Source organism: Schistocerca gregaria, chromosome 7 (assembly GCF_023897955.1).
Source record: "Schistocerca gregaria isolate iqSchGreg1 chromosome 7, iqSchGreg1.2, whole genome shotgun sequence".
NCBI lineage: Eukaryota > Metazoa > Arthropoda > Insecta > Orthoptera > Acrididae > Schistocerca > Schistocerca gregaria.
Window position 1 is genome coordinate 325,567,488 of NC_064926.1, and position 18,453 is coordinate 325,585,940.

At 43.2% G+C, this 18,453-nt stretch overlaps 1 protein-coding gene across 1 annotated transcript in view; it reads right to left on the bottom strand.

Annotated features, from left to right (window-relative positions):
* Window positions 1-18,453, bottom strand: part of LOC126282183 (paired box protein Pax-6) — a 345,047-nt gene that overhangs the window by 247,172 nt on the left and 79,422 nt on the right. The window lies entirely within an intron of this gene.

The following is an 18,453-nucleotide window of genomic DNA, read 5'->3' on the forward strand; positions in this document are numbered from 1 at the left end:
TATGCAAGCAGCCGACACACCCCGCGTAAGCAAAAATCGGACATAAAATGTCACCACTGATGATGTTTATACCAAGAAAACGAAAGACGTATGGCATTGCAATACACTGTCTGCTAGTTGCACAGGTGGATTCTAAACACCTTTAATAATTCAAAGGGAGCATAAAATCCAGGATGATTGTCTAAAATTAAGTGGCAGAGGAAGAAATGGTCCATAAAGAATTTAAAAAAACGAAATTTTCGAATGACATGCCGATACTCGTTCTCTGAAGCAATATACTAACTATTTAGACTGGCTAGTGTGGCAAAAATTGAGAGGAAAGTTTTGATAGAAATTTGTGCCGGTGGTTCGTGTTCGATACTTTGTTAAATTTTCTCTCTTTACGCAGGCGGGTACACTGGATAGCAAACGCAAGCTCTGCGTTTGCAAAGTCATATCTGCGGACACACGATTTGCGTCCATCAAACCCGTATCGCTCAAGACTGCCAATCAATAAATGATTCCGAGAGCTGCATGTCAACTGAACGCTTCTGTTCCATTGTCTGGATGCAGATCATTGATCGCAATTGTGTAGGCCCTGCGCAGGCACTACATCACCCCTTTCTAGTTCGCTATGATTCGTTTCTGGCAAAGTTTCGAATGTCGCACACAATTCCCAAACAGCTTTCCTCTTTGTAGCCGCGCCAGTCTCTTTCCATATTTATCTCCTTCTGATGAAATACAGTTGCTTTATATGCGTCCACCCATATATATCATTCATTTATTCAAAGTCTCATAAGCTGCTGCTTTGTCAGCGTTGGATCAGTAGAAAACGTGATATTTTTTATTTTTTTATTTTATCATTTTCCGATTCGTGGGTATGCTAAATACAAACCCAGTTTCTGAGGGCGGTATTTAACGTTTTGTATGTAAAGAGACACGGTGTAAAAACTAAGTCAGTGATTCATAAACGAATACTTCGAGCCGTGTATAGTGTAATATCTTCTTGTTAAAAGCGCATTCGAAAAACGTTTTATGGTTGTGTAATCAAAGATCGAATGCGCTTACCGGAATGTACAAGCAAACATTAAATTTTATGTGCACGTAATTTGTATATCGTCTATAGGCGGGGAAAATGAGATTTCACGTCGAGCGGTCTGAGGCGTTTTGTCACGGTCCGCGCGGCTTCCCCCTTCGGAGGTTCGAGTCCTCCCTCAGGCATGGGTGTGTGTTGTCCTTAGCGTTAAGTTAGTTTAAGATAGATTTAGTACTGTGTAAGCTTAGGGATCGATGACTTCAGCAGTTTGGTCCTATCAGACCTTATCACACATTTCCATTTGAGATTTCATATTGTATCTGTCTGTGTCCGATTATACGTTTCCGTCGTGAAGTGATAAACCCCCCAAAAGCGGTGAAAAGCATATAAAACAAACAAATACCATCCGACAGGCCTTGAAGGCTCAACGGTACCGACCGGCCGCCGCGTCCCCCTCAGCCCATAGGCATCACCAGATGCAGATACGAAGGGGCATGTGGTCAGCTCACCGTTCTCCTGGCCATTGTCAGTTTTCATGACCGGTGCGGCTACTTCTCAGTCAAATAGCTCTACAATTGGTCTTACATGGGCAGCGTGCACCCTCTTAACAGCACTCGGCAGACCCGGACAGTGGCCCATCCAAGTGATAGCCAAGCCCGACAGCGTTTAACTTCGGTGATCTGATGGAAACCGGTATTACCACAATGGCAAGGCCGTTGGCATTGAAGAACCATGGAAATCGCTGAAGTAGAAAGGATGTCTTCAAAAGCTGTAGTCAAAACTTGTAAGTAAAAATAGCTGGCATATCCGAAACCAAAGATTTTGAAAGGGCAAATACGTTGTCTTCGAGAGGTACAGAAACTTTTAACAACAAGCTCCTTGCTTCACTCACAGTTCAGTACACACGACCGGTTTCAGGCCGTTAGAGGCCATCTTCAGATCTCGATTGGCGGTTACAGTGTAATAAATCACATTCGTCGCTGTCAGCGACGGTCCCGACGTAATTAAATGTATCCAACAGATACTTACTCACATGGGCATCAAATTGCAGACATATCCCTTAGATATTTGTGCAAAGACTTCCACAACCAGTGACTTCTACTATCATGTCTACATCTACATCTACATCTACATCTACATCTACTGATTACTCTGCAATTCACATTCAAGTACTTGGCAGAGGGTTCATAGAACCACAATCATACTATATCTCTACCATTCCACACCCGAACAGCGCTCGGGAAAAACGAACACCTAACGCTTTCTGTTCAAGCTCTGATTTCTCTTATTTTATTTTGATGATCATTCCTACGTATGTAGGTTGGGCTCAACAATATATTTTCGCATTCGGAAGAGAAATTTGGTGACTGAAATTTCGTAAATAGATCACGCCGCGACGAAAAACGTCTGTGCTTTAGTGACTTCCATCCCAACTCGCGTATCATATCTGCCACACTCTCTCCCCTATTACGTGATAATAAAAAACGAGCTACCCTTTTTTGCACCCTTTCGATGTCCTCCGTCAATCCCATCTGGTAAGGATCCCACACCGCGCAGCAATATTCTAACAGAGGACGAGCGAGTGTAGTGTAAGCTGTCTCTTTAGTGCACTTCTGGCATCTTCTAAGTGTCCTGCCAATGAAACACAACCTTTGGCTCGCCTTCCCCACAATATTATCTATGTGGTCTTTCCAACTGAAGTTGTTTGTAATTTTAACACCCAGGTATTGACAGCCTTGAGAATTGTACTATTTATCGAGTAATCGAATTCCAAGGGATTTCTTTTGGAACTCATGTGGATCACCTCACACTTTTCGGTATTTAGCGTCAACTGCCACCTGCCACAGCATACAGCAATTTGAATAAAATAATCTATCTGATCAAACGTATTAAGACACTGATGTGAATTCGGAATTGATCACTATATGTCTCGAGAGGTAGACGCGTCATTATAAAAGGGGCTGGGGTATTGTGTTGTCATTGGAGAAGCAGTCACGGCAGAATTGCTCGGCAAGGAGAGTTCAGTGATTTCGAACGTGGACTAGTCACTGGACGTCACCTGAGTAACAAATACAGCAGGGACATTTCAACCCTGCTAAAGCTGCCAAAGTCGACTGTTGGTGACGTGACTGTGAAATGGAAACGCGAAGGAATGACTGCAACTAAACCGAGACTAGGCAAACCTGATGTACTATCGGACAGGAACCATCGAGATCCCGGATGGTGCATGTAAAAAGTCTCATGAAATCAGCTTAAGGAATCACTCGTGAGTTACAAAGGGCCACCAGCTAGCACAATGCCTGTGAGTAAGGAGTTAACAAGAGTGGTGTGTAATGGTTGAGCAACTCCTCATAAGTCACACATTTCTACAATCAAGCGACGCATGATATGGTTAAAGAGCGATGCAACTGGATGGTGTATGACTGGACACGAGTGATTTGCGGTGATGACTGGCGCTACGCCCTATGACAATCTAATGGAAGCATTTGGTTTTGGCGAATACCTCGAGAACGTTATCTGCCATCATGTGTACCGCCAACAGTGAAGTATGGAGGTGATGGTATTACAGTTTGGGGGTATTTCTCGTGGTTAGAGTGCGTTCTCCTTATCGCACACAAGAAAATGCTAAATGCAGAGGGATATGAACAAATGTTGCTGCATTGTGTACTGCATACCGTAGAGGAACATTTCGGAGACGATGAATGTCTTATCAGCATGACAATGCACTCTGTCGTAAGGCAGTATTTGTGAGGCAGTGGTTTGTGGAGTAATATTCCTTAAATCGGCTGGGCTGCCCACAGTCGCGATCTGAACTCCTGGAACGCGTCTGGGATGAATTATAACGGGTTCTTCGCTCCAGACCTGTGACCAAGCGAAGGCGGTCGAAACGTCGGTTTTATACTTATTTCGTAACGACGCGGCTTAATACTCTGAGATGTTCCTTCTGTAAATTACTTCACTCATGAGCTATCAACCTATAGTGTATTTAGCAAGTAAAGACCAAAACACTATCCATCTCTTCATTTACAGCCGAGTCCTATTGAGTGGCGTCGGATAAAGTTCTGTCAAATGGTCTGAGGCACTCGTTCGTATTTTCTAAACGTATATTTACTTCTACACCTCTTTTGCCTATTATAGCAATATCTAAGATTGCCTGTTACAGTATTCTGTATTTCGTAGCTGGTCCTAACCTTATTCCCCTCTCCTATTTCCAATGCTCAATTTACTTTTTCCTGGACGGTTTTCCACACGTTACATTACAGTCTCCCTTTTTCTGGTGCATATTTTCATAGACTTATTCCACGTGATATATTTTCTAGTGTATGTTTGGCACCAGTGGAGCTTCTTTGTTGAAGTAAAATTTCTTCGCCCGCACCATTCTGTTTCTTGTATCTCATGCTTCGTTGCTTCTCAAACTCTGTAGATTTTTTTATTTTATTTGTTTATTTATTTATTTTTTAGGACTGAATTTTCTGTAGATAGACTAAACTTTTGCTTTCTTTGATACTGTCATTCTATTGCCTTTACTGTCTCATGCTGTCACCAAATGCTTATTCTCCCACATACTAGTGACTGTGGGGCTATTACAATTTAAATTTCGAGTATCAGGATTTCTGGACCGCTATGGGGCACAACAACAACAAGCTTAGAAGTTGTGGCATTACAAATAGTAATAGCAAATATCTCGTAACAGTTCATAAAAAATACGGTCGTATGAATACCACGTACGAGGAACTGAATTGAGAAATATAAGTAGGAAGAAGCAGGTTCAGTGCTAATTTGTCTGTCACACTTTGGAAAATAATGATTTGTGCAGGTTTAAGTATCACCGAGGCTTGACAACGATTATACCAACTTTAGGAAAGTTCCCTCGTGTCAGCAAGAGCATAATGTGATACTGTGCGTATTTACTTATACAGTACGAAGCATTAAATGATACAAAGGTTTAATGCTCTGATATTATTCCTTACGTCCAGATAAACTTAATGATACAGCGTCTTGTATCGCTTAAGCTCTGGATACAGTCCAGATGAGGGACCATCTGCATGTTTTCGTATGTCCCTTTATTTAGGTTACTAAGAGAGATTCGTTCTGTTTTCAGATCGGATCCGCTTTGAACAAACATTCTGTTTTTCTTCTTTTATCCACGACATGTTTACCTCAAATTACAGCATCATCAGTGCTGCCTATTTTCAATTTTCTTTCTATTAAAGGACGAGAAAAATGCCCTTTAGTCTCTGTACATGTATAAATTCGAAGAACGGATTCACAAATTTGAAAAGAGGCGAAATTTTTCATATATTTCTTTTAGTTTTTAAGAATTTGTAAACAGACACTTGGTAGCTCAGATGGTAGAGCACTTGCCCGCCGAAAGCAAAGTTCCGAGCTCGAGTCTCGGCCCGGCACAAAGTTTTAATCGGCCAGGAAGGTTCAAGATTGCTTATATTTTTCTTGTTGTTCAACAGAAAGAAAATATAGAAAGCCGATGATGCTGTAACTTCAAAGAAGCATGTCCTAGGCAAAAGAAGAAAAAAATATTTTGCTCGAAGCTGATCCAGTCCAAAAACAAATTTATTTGTAAGCAAACACAGACACAAGAGCGCAAGATGAAGAGGGGGTCTTATCGCTGCGTGTGTCCATCTCCACGCAAGTTAGCAGTGCCTAATCGAGTAGAGGAATTGCAAATTGAGCTTAATGGGAAAAAAACAGAGACAAAAAGATTAAGGAGAAATTACTTGCCGCTTTTGACCGGTTAGACCGGAATAAGGCTACTTTCGCTACGGCCTCCTTCCAACACATACCGACAACTGCATCACTTGATGCCTACTTCTTCCTTTCATCAAAAGCAGCTAGACTTTGGTGTTGCATACATACACTATCATAAATCGGCCTTGCAGAGATGGGTTCTTCATACGGCTGATTATCTTTCATACGTGTGAACTAACGCTTCTGAAAGTAGATGTGTTTCAGTGGTAATAGTGACGTATCAGTATAAAATATGTATTTTATGTTAAAAAAATCGAATTAGCTCTAAAATGTTTCAGTACTTTTTTTGAAATATCATCAGGGCTATAAATTAGCTATCTATACTGAATAGCATCTGTTTTAGAATCTTGATATTGCAGACACAAACAGTATGTTTTGGGGTGCATGTTACATTCAAGATGGAATTTGCTGCTATTTTTCAGCCAACTTCGTAAAATGTTCTCTTACATTTTATCGTTTTCATTTTTACGTCTATATTAAAAACACTCTCGTTTCCCCCGCTGCTACCTAAGAGCTAAGCTGCACACTTTTGCCAAATGAAAATCCCACAGTAAATACACAGGGGATGAAAATTGAATTTAGCTTCATAGATGAGTGACCCAACAGTTCAGAGTCAAAAATAAAAACGTTTAATTTGTGTTGCAAATGCTGCGTGTTCTGTAAACACGGCGTATTGAAAGTACACGGTATCTGATTAAAGTATAAACATTGCACGAACGTGCAGCTAAACAATGGTGGCGGTTACGTGACACGCATCAAATACATTATAAACAATTGGAATTGCAAAACGTTTATCAAGAATATATAAGAAGAAAGTAAAATATTTACAAGCGCTGCGCTGTAATAGTGGTGAATTAAAGCGATGCGAAAACCAGTTACTGAATGTATGATTTTGTATGTGTGACTTTCAAAGAGTATTAACAGAAAAAAATGTGCAAACAGACTAAAACATAATGCATCTATAGGCTGGCTGTGCAGTTTTGTATATTTCTCGAAGCGAATTTAGTTAAGTACCAGTAAGGTAGGCACAAATACTGAAATTCCCTAAGAATGATTGCATCTCACCGACTGAGGTGATGTAGTTGTTAATCTGGACTTGTACCTGGGAAGAGTGAGATTCAAATATCCGCCCGAACAGCTTTATTTCAGTGTTCATTTTTTCCCCAAAATTACAATGGGCAAATGTCGGAGTAGTGTTCCGGCGGTAGTCCTTATTCAGCTGAGTTCTAGCTCCGACGATTATAACCTTTTCTCTGACAAGACACAGAGCAGAAACTTTTCCGTACTTCATACGAAGACACAACATTCAGCACTGTACGTCTTATGGCACCGCTCATTTTTTAGTTTCAATTTTTGCAAGTGATTGTATGTTAGAAGGGAAAATAAGCCTTGCATTTTTAGACTTCCACCAATTATGATGAAGATGTTATGTGAAAACAAACTATAGGCACGCAACTTGCAGAAGATACGGTTAAGTGAAAAAGGATTATGTCTCAAAAAATACCACCGATCTTTATTATCGGGTAAGCAAAACTCTTCACAAATAGCATGTGAACTTCACGAAGGTGAATAAAAGATTACTTCATAATCTGCGTGCGTGAAATACGGTCTGTCTCAGGATATTTGTTTCATTTATTTGAATTTTGCAATGCTGACTGGTAGCCAGTAAAAGCTGTTTCTTACTACACACTACAGTTTGCATTCAAATTAAATAAAGACCCTTAAGGTGTATAGACGTTATCTCAATCAATTATTCATGCAAGAGGTTTTCGCCCGAAAAATGATATTGCAGTTTTAAAAACGAAATAAAATGCAATTTTCCTACAGAAGGGCCCTGTATGGTGTTCTAAACAATCACCTCTCTTGCAGCTGCAATTGTACCATTACTTCTGTTTTTTAAGCGCTATATTTTCGATACGTACTTAGTAAACAACCAATTAAGGGCAAACCACGAAAACAGCTATAATTTATAATTAAGCACTGGCTTAAAATCACGACGATCATGATAAATGTTTTTCAACTTTCCATCTCTGGTGTTCACATTCGTATAGATCTTATATAATAGAACACATCATTTCCACTACTGACTGCAAACAGTATTCATTTTCACAGTTGCAATTTCAGCCTTAAGACCGTTATCAAGTGGTATTTCTTCGTGCCGACTGCCTCAGTTCACATATAAACAGTGAACAAAGGCAGTGGTTATTGGAATTTGTGTTAAGGATGTTAACATTGTTGAAAGTACAGATGCAACGATGACGTGTATATATGTCGGAGGGTTTTTTAATATCTGACATGTTTGAAACACAGTCTTTTGCATTGTATCACTTGATAATGGCCTTAATGATGATATTGGAGTTTTGAAAATAAATACTTTCTTCAGTCGACAGCGAAAAGGAGCTTTTAAAAAGGTCATCGCTTTGATGTGAACCGAAGCATCCTACGTCGTTCGTACATTAAAACACCTGAACGTTATTGGGACGTGTTATGAATTAGAAATAACTGCGCACAGTTATAAAATTGTTATATCTGATTCGCACAATTATCTGCAAGACACGATGAAACTATGAAAGTCCTTAGGTTATGATAACAACATCGGCATGTACAAGAATGCTCCATTCCAGGACTGTATTGCTTCTCTGTGAATCTCCCATGATATACTGCTAAAGGAAAGCATTCGAGAGGCATAGTTCAAATTCCTGGACGTTTCGACGAGTGACGTCAATATCTAGCTTCTTCCGAAACAAGAACTGGCCATCCATGTTCTCGTGCTAAATGCAATTGACTGTGTACGAGGGATCTCATATTGCATAAATGGCCACGATTGCAACACAAAGCTGCGCCTCTTCCACGTATATTTATTCCGTAATTTCTTATCACACTTATAAGAGAGTTAAAAACCCTGAATTTGTTTCATACATATCTGGTCTTCTGCCGTAAAAAAAAAGCCATAGTTCAACATCATAATGGGAATGTTGTTCCTTGCTGGGGGTCTCCAGTGTGGTTCTATTTCCAAATTCGTTCAGGCCAACAGCTGCTACCCATCTTCTCCAGATTACCGAGTCACAATAACTGTTTCTATTTGCATCAGTTCTTGCTTGCTGGCTCCCTTAATCAGTGTTATTTATTATTACTGACTTGGTCCAGCCTCGAAATGCCACAAATTCTTCTCCAGAAGTCCGTCCCCAGCGTCTGTGCCCCCTCAATCTCTCGCCTCTTATTCAGTTCCCATTTCTCTTCACGTATGTAACATTACTGTCAACAATGTATTTATAAATGATTACTTCGTACTTTTTGTTAACTGCTATTCCAGAGAATAGAGCTGATCTGTTCAAATGGTTCAAATGGCTCTGGGCACTATGGGACTTAACATCGGAGGTCATCAGTCCCCTAGAACTTATAACTACTTAAACCGAACTAACCTAAGGACATCACACACATTCATTCCCGAGGCAGGATTCGAACCTGCGACCGTAGCAATCGCACGGTTCTGGACTGAAGCGCCTAGAACCGCTCGACCACCGCGGCCGGCTAGAGCTGATCTGTTTCGCTCTTTTACCTTGGCTTGTATAGTTACTACAGTCAACTGTGCTCCTGCTATTGGATCAAAGCGATACTCTGACGTACCTGAAAGCGACACATACTTTGATTTTTGTCAGTTCAAAATCTAGTCTTCTACATTTTTCCTCCTATAGCTTAGTATTCAATTTTCTTCAATTTAATTGTCAGTACTCTCTACTCGTTTTTTTCCTTCAGTTTTCGCAGCCTGTAGCTTGCTTCGTCCTCTTATCCCTTAGCTACGATAACCTGATTGTCACTGAAAAGAAGTGTTTACGAAATATTGTAATCCGTGACTATTAGTTTTTATCCATTTCTTAAGGGCTTCCTCTTCGTACATCTTAAATGGGATTGTCATCATTGAGTATTCTTGTCGCAGTCCTTTGGAGACTAACAATGGCTACTAATATAAAGTTATTACTTTAATCTTACTAATACTGCCTGTATACAGTTACAATGCTGCAGTGCCTTTGTTGTAAAGATGGTTCAAATGGCTCTGAGCACTATGGGACTTAACATCTGAGGTCATCAGTCCCATAGAATTAAAAAAAAAAGACTTCAAATTTGTGTGAAATATTATGGGACTTAACTGCCACGGTCATCAGTCCCTAAGCTTACACACTACTTAGCCTAAATTATACACAGACACCCATGTCCGAGGGACGACTCGAATCTCCGCCGGGATGAACCGCACAGTCCATAACTGCACCGCCTGAGGCCGCTCGGCTAATCCCACGCGGCCCCAGAACTTAAAACTACTTAAACCTTATTAATCTAAGGACATCACACACATCCGTGCCCGAGGTAGGATTCGAACCTGCAACCGTAGGGGTCGCGTGGCTCCAGACTGAAGCGCCTAGAACCGCTCGGCCACACCGGCCGTCTGTTGTTAAGACTAATGATGCATTGTTTCTTAGGCCATGCATGCATGTCCGAAGGAACGTTACATGTTCTCCTTAACAACATAGACAGTGCAATATCGTATTTATCTGTCGATAAGAGGCAGCGACCTGTAGGAGAAGAAGGAGATTAGTGTTTGACGCCTCGTCGACAACGGGGTCGTTAGAGAAGAAGCACTAGGTGGGATTAGTGGAGAATGGAGAAGGAAAGCGGCCGCCCCCTTTTTTAATGAAGCATCCTGGCATTTAACTTAAATCAGGATGGCCGGACGCGAGTTTAAACCATCGTCCTCCCGAACCCAAGTCCAAGCGGCTTTCAATTGAAATGTACTCCGCTGTACATGAATTACATAATCTGTGTACGAGTACAGGTTGTGACGCAAAGACGACGATATATGGACGTTTTTGTCTGGCCATGGGTCGTGCACGGATAGCCAAAGCGATTAAGGTGATCACTCGCGTCAAGGGGGGAATCCGGTTCGAGTCCCGGTCTGGCACAAATCTTCATTGTCGTCATTCCCTTATACAGCTGATTGTTCGTATTGGCAGATGCGAATACATTTCATGTACAGTATACAATTGCTGTACATGTGTGCGATACGTCCACAGTTGCCGTGCGGATATAGAGCCTATTTTCTGGAACGGTGTAATTCCACAAAACACTGAACTGCCGCCCGCATCTCGTGGTCGTGCGGTAGCATTCTCGCTTCCCACGCCCGGGTTCCCGGGTTCGATTCCCGGTGGGGTCAGAGATTTTCTCTGCCTCGTGATGACTGGGTGTTGTGTGGTGTCCTTAGATTAGTTAGGTTTAAGTAGTTTTAAGTTCTAGGGGACTGATGACCATAGATGTTAAGTCCCGTAGTGCTCAGAACCATCTGAACTAAACTGCCATGCTTTTTGCGGAGAAATTACATATTTCAATTAAATAAAAAACGAATTTGATTCATGTGGCGTGGAGATTAACAGAGCTACACTGATCTTTGTGCCATGAGCTCATGGTCGAAATAGTCTTTAACAAATATTATTAAAGAGTCAAATGTTATTTGGGGTTAAAAGGCTAGGTGCCTAACCGTGTTCACATTATACAGTTGGGTAAACGGTTCAAGATATATAAACTAGGTTTTAAGAAAATGACAGCAGATAGAGGCGAACATAATTTTGTTACATGTTCCATCCTTCTTAACTTTCGTATCAGCAGAGTGTCTATTGACACACAGTCAACATCGTTCCGGTGAAACACAACTAGCTCTTTATTCACATGAAGTTTTGAGTGCTACTGACAAGGGATTTCAGATCGATTCCGTATTTCTGGATTTCCGGAAGGCTTTTGACACTGTACCACACAAGCGGCTCGTAGTGAAATTGCGTGCTTATGGAATATCGTCTCAGCTATGTGACTGGATTTGTGATTTCCTGTCAGAGAGGTCACAGTTCGTAGTAATTGACGGAAAGTCATCGAGAACAAAACAGTTATGGAGACAATCTGAGTAGCCGTCTTCGGTTGACACTGTCGTTTATCGACTAATAAAGTCATCATAAGATCAAAACAGGCTGCAAAACGACTTAGAAAAGATATCTGAATGGTGAGAAAAGTGGCAATTGACCCTAAACAACGAAAAGTGCTAAAAGGAATTCGTTAAACTTCGGTTACACGATAAATCAGCGTAATCTAAAAGGTGTAAATTCAACTAAATACCTACGTATTACAAAATCGAACAACTTAAATTGGAAGGAACACATAGAAAATGTTGTGGGGAATGCTAACCAAAGACTGCGTTTTATTTGCAGGACACTTAGAAAATATAACAGACCTACCAAGGAGACTGCCTACACTGCGCTTGTTCGTCCTCTTTTAGAAGACTGGTGCGCGGTGTGGGATCCTTACCAGATAGGACTGATGGAGTACATCGAAAAAGTTTAAAGAAAGGCAGCACGCTTTGTATTATCGCGAAATATTGGAGAGAGTGTCACAGAAATGATACAGGATGGACATCATTAAGAGAACGGCGTTTTTCCAATCACCAGCTTTCTCATCCGAATGCGAAAATATTTTGTTGACACCAACTTACATAGGAAGGAACGATCACCACGACAAAATAAGGGAAATCAGAGCTCGTAGGGAAAGGTATAGGTGTTCATTCTTTCCGAGCGGTATGCGAGATTGGAATAATAGAGAATTGTGAAGGTGTTTCGATGAATCCTCTGCCAGACACTTGAATGTGATTTTCAGAGTATCCATGTAGATGTAGATGCTGAAGTAAACCTGTTTTAAATGGGGTTTTGACGATCTAACGCGCCAATTGGACAGAATTTGGCACAATATCCCTCAGGACATCCAACAACTCTGTCCATCAATGCCAAGCTGATTAACTGCTTGCATAAGGGCCAGCATTATTGACTCGTTCAATTTGTGAAGCTATTTCTCCCGAATTAATCGTATAATTTTTGTGAAACTGTGGTCATTTGTTTGTCTGTACATGTAAATCACATCTGCCGATTTCCGTCCCATTCCTTCGTGGTGCACCGTTCTTTTCTTTTGCGTGTACATGGAGCTTACAAAAAGAGAATATCACCTGATAAAAGACTTGGGAGTCTTAGCCATGCAAAAAATTACGACATACTACCATTCGACAAAAAGGTCGTTTTGACTTTTTGAACCCGGTACGAAGTGCAATGGATGTTACGTCTTGGGCGACCCGCCCTGCGTGCAGTGTGCGAGGAGAGCGGGCTGTATTTGTGGTGGCCGCAGAGTTTTGAGGGAGGAGGTTAGAGTGTGTCTGCGGCCGCTAAGGCGCTTTGGCCGGCGCTGGCGCCGCCGCATTGTGCGAGGCGCGGCCGGCGCCACCGCGCCCTGGCGCCAGCGCCGGCGACGCCGCCACCCGCATTGTCGCGCGATCGCCGCCACCTGCGGCCGCTCCCACGGCGCCGCCCCCTATCCCCCCCCCCCCCCCCCCCACTATCTCTTTCCCCTGGCGCTTTTTGCGCCCGCAGACCGGGTCGCGCCTCTGCGGCCGACACGCCGCAATAATCCCGATCCTCCCACGGCGACGCCCAACCTATTCGGACGGCGCCACCCCCGGCGCTCAGCTGCTTTCTTCCTCTCGTGACTCCAGTCCACACGTCCGCCCCTTCTCCTTCAGGAAAACACCCCGGTATAAACCTCACATTGCCCGAGCTTGTTCCCTGACGTTTCTGCAACAAAAAGCGACGTTCACGAAAAACGACGTAGGTGTGTCGTACTGTGACACACGCAAATTTACCAGCCGTCAGCAATTATAATATTACAGAAACCAGGCGTATTACTTTAGGGAAACGCAGCGACCGTCTCTACTACTGGCCATTAAAATTGCTACACCAAGAAGAAATACAGATGATAAACGTTTATTCATTGGACAAATATATTATACCGGAACTGACATGTGATTACATTTTCACGCTATTTGGCTGCATAGATCCTGAGAAATCAGTACCCAGAAAAACCACCTCTCGCCGTAAAACGGCCTTTATACGCCTGGGCATTGAGTCAAACAGAGCTTGGATGGCGTATACAGATACAGCTGCCCATGCAGCTTCAACACGATACCACAGTTCATCAAAAGTAGTGACTGGCGTATTGTGACGATTGCTCGGCCGCCATTGACCAGACTTTTCAATTGGTGAGAGATCTGGAGAACGTGCTCGCCAGGGCAGCATTCGAACATTTCCTGTATCCAGAAAGGCCTGTACTGAACCTCCAACATGCGGTTGTGCATTATCCTGGTGAAATGTAGGGTTTTGCAGGGATCGAATGATGGGTAGAGCCACGGGTCGTAACACAACTGAAATGTAACGTCCACTGCCGTCAATGCGAACAAGAGGTGACCGAGGGGTGTAACCAGTGGCACCCCATACCATCACGCCGGATGATACGACAGTATGGCGATAACGATTACACGCTTCCAAAGTACTTTCACCGCGATGTCGCCAAACACGGATGCGACGATCGTGATGCTGTAAACAGAACCTCGATTCATCCGAAAAAATGACGTTTTGACATTCGTGCACCCAGGTTCGTCGTTGAGTACAGCATCGCAGGCACTCCTGTCAAGGGTAACCGCAGCCATGGTCTCCGAGCTGATAGTCCATGCTGCTGCAAACGTCGTCGAACTGTTCGTGCAGATGGCTGTTGTCTTGCAAACGTCCCCATCTCTTGACTCAGAGATCGAAACGTGGCTGCACGATCCGTTACAGCGATGAGGATACGATGCCTGTCATCTCGACTGCTAGTGATGCGAGACCATTGGGATCCATCACGGCGTTCCGCATTACCCTCCTGAACCCATCGATTCCATATTCTGCTAACAGTCTTTGGACCTCGACCAACGCAAGCGACAATGTCGCGATACGATAAACCGCACTTGCGTTAGGCTACAATCCGACCTTTATCAAAGTCGAAAACCTGATGATACGCATTTCTCCTCCTTATACGAGGCGTCGCAACAACGTTTCACCAGACAACGCCGGTCAACTGCTGTTTGTGTATGAGAAATCGGTTGGAAACATTCGTCATGTCAGCACGTTGTAGGTGTCGCCACTGGCGAAAACTTTGTATGAATGCTCTGAAAGGCTAATCATTTGCAGATCACGGCATCTCCTTCCTGTCTGTTAACTTTCGCGTCTGTAGCACTTCATCTTCGTGGTGTAGCAATTTAAATGGCCAGTAGTATATATATATATATATATATATATATATATATATATATATATATATATATATATATATATATATATATATATATATGGGGCACATACGTTGCTATATGCACAATAATCACAACGTTTATATTGACCGAGCTAATGAGGCAAGTACATGTTTTTAAATGCGAAGCTATACTTTTTTTACCATCATGCGAATGCTCTGGATAAGACGCGTATAGTGATGTAACTCATGTTGCTATTGTGATTCAAACTTTGCTTAAAAGAGGGCGGATGAGGATGTACCTCCGTACCGTAGGCCGTGCATGGTGCATGGAGCACGGCAACTCGGCCTGCGGGCCGCGCGAAGCGTGTTTACATTCTGCACCCGCTTCCGACCGCTTCGACCTTCAATAGTACAACATTTACTAGCGTCCTTTAAGCGAAGTTTGAATCACATAGCGAAAACTGACACACTTGAAAATAAACGATCCAGTAACATTAATGGGACCGCCATCTACGTTCGACGTCAACCATGGAATAATAACCACTCATAGACGGCAGATGTCAGGACAGTTAGTAGGAGGTATAAAAAGGTGCCCGAGGGTGGTGGTGGTGGGGGACACGCAAAACATGGTGCAATTGTCGCAATGGGGAAACGGAGCGATTAATCTGACGTTCAAAAGGGCATGGTTATTGGATTTCGGGGCAATGGTGGAAGCATTTCTGAAATGACTAAGTCTGTAAACCTTTCGCGTGCCGGCGTGGTTAAAAGTATAACGTGCACGACAAAATAGCGCTACCCAAAGCCGGCGTCGAGGAGATATGGTTCACCAAAGGCTATAGATGCAGGGCTCAGTGACAGCTGCGGAAATGTGGGCTAGCAAATACATGTGCAACAGTTGAGCAACTGACCATCCACAGGAACCAAGGACGTTATCAACAATGTCTCCTCAACGAGCGTCCAGTGAACGTTGCTGTGTGTGGGCGCCCGGTTCATCCACCCATGCTGACTGCACTTCATCGGCGACAAAGGCTGGAATTTGGACGCCTGTACCACAACTGGACGTCCACTGAGTGGTGACAGGTGACCTTTTTGGATGAGTCAAGTTTTATGCTCCATCGGGCAGACACCCGTTGCCATCTTCGGCGTGAAGGTAAACACACTGCAAGCAGGAGGGAGCGTTATGGTCTGGGGAATGTTTTCGTGGCATATCCTGAGTGATCTCGACATTCTGGAACTCACAATCGATCAACACAAGCATGGATCTCTCCTTGGGACCATGTTCACCCCTGCATGTATCTTGTTTTTCCTCAGCACGATGGCATCTACCAGCAGGACAATGTAACGTGTCGCACAGCACACACTGTACGTGCGTGTTTGGAAGAGAACCGAGGATGAGTTTACCGTACTCCACTGGCTCCGAACTACCCGAGTTCAAACTCAACCTAGAATCGAAGGAACCGCCTAGATCGGACTATTGGCGCCATACATCCCCAACTGAGAACCCTAGCGCAGTCAGGCACGTCGTTATGGCTCGACATCCCCGTCGGTACCTTCCAGAACTTCACTGACTCCCTTCCTGCACGTCTCGCAGCCGTCTGCGCTGCAAAAGGTGGTTATTCAGGCACTTGACAAGTAGTCACAGTCTGATTGGACAGTGCAGAAGCAAAGAGGTTTGCAGTAAACATACGAGGTGCGACAATAAAGTAATGAGACTGATTTTCTTTGCAAGATGTGGCAATCCTGCGTGCTTCCGTCGGCACAATATCTTTGAACTTGGTCTATAAGCTGCTTCTAGTCCAAGGGGCACATCGATGCAACTGCTCAGTCGTGAGCTGAGCTGTTTGTGTCTCTCGTCACTGAAATGGAACCGCATCGGTATGCTATTTCTTTTTGCGTTAAATTGGGTGTAAACGCGACGACAACTTACGGTAAGCTTCAGAAGGCTTTTGGAGAGGAGGTTATGTCAAGAGCTCAAGTTTTCGGTTGGCATAAAATGTTTAGTGAAGTCAGAACGGTCGGCCGTTGGGGCCGGGCGGTTTTAGGCGCTTCAGTCTGCAACCGCTCGACCGCTACGGTCGCAGGTTCGAACCCTGCCTCGGGCATGGATGTGTGTGACGTCCTTAGGTTAGTTAGGTTGAAGTAGTTCTAAGTTCTAGGGGACTTATGGCCTCAGATGTTAAGTCCCATAGCGCTCAGAGCCATTTGAATCATTTGAAGGAGAACGAATGTTCTCCGCAGTGGACGACCATGCATGCTTGTGTGCTTCTTTGATTCCAAGGGAATTGTTCATAAAGAGTGGGTGCCTCCTGGACAAACAGTTAACAAATATTACTACAAAGAAAGTTTAGAAAGACTTCGTTAAAGAGTTATTCGTTTCCGTGCCAACATTGCTGACAATTGGATTCTGCATCACTATAATGCGCCATCCCATACTGCTCTGTCAGTACAGCAATTTTTAACCTCAAAACATATTTCAGTACTGCCACAGCCATCTTATTCGCCAGATATCGCTCTGTGCGAGTTTTTTCTATTTCCAAGAGTCGAAACGGCAGTTAATGGACACCATTTTCAAAGAAACACAAGATGTCCAAAAAGCTGTGACGAGGTTCTTGGAGGATATTACGGAAGATGACTTCCAGAAATGTTACCATCAATGGCAGAAGCGCTGGAAAAAGTGTGTGCAATCAGAAGTGAACTACTTTGAAGGAGACAACACTAAACTTGACTAAAACGGTAGGCAACATTTTTTTTTCACATAAGTCTCATTACTTTATTATCGCACCTCGTAGGTCTGCAAACGATACGTCTGCGAGAAATTTTCGATGTTTGATTACAAGCGGCCACATAAAAACGCAGTATGAAATTATGCCTGAATTAGTACAAATGTATTTGAAATGTAGGCTCTCTGACTAAGTCCTCATCTGATCGGACTCAAGTTTCACGTATGGCCTACCTTAACAGAAAGCTGTTTACTACTTGAGCATGTTCATGTTACAGTTTACTGCACACAAGTACTCGTTAACGGAGATGTTCCACATGTCGTCCTCGCATTGTATACAGTACCGGCATTCGCCTATGGTGAGAGTACTAAATCTTCCTAACATCCGGAACCATATCATAAACCTTAACAGTAATCTAAATGTCATGGCTCTAGCTCTTCAACCTTATGAACAAGAGTGCTGTATGCTTCACCTTTGAGATGACCACACACAGAAAAGTCCAGAGTATTGCCAGGTGATCTTGGAGGCTAAAATAAAGACCCTGCTCGACCTATCCTTTGACGATCGTATTAGCGCGTGAGACGTCTACACCAGCGGCGAAATGTGCCTATCATGCATGTGCATTATTTCTGAAAGCTGCGCAAGGATGACATCCTCAGGGAGACCTAGAAAATTCCGTCGCAGAAACCAAATCAAGTCTTCTTAGAAGAATGTGTGGCCCAATGAAATGATCACATAGTGCGCACAACAACGGATTCGCAGTTGCCTCGCAAATACATCGTTTGTGGGTCCACGTTAGCTGGACTGTTTCTG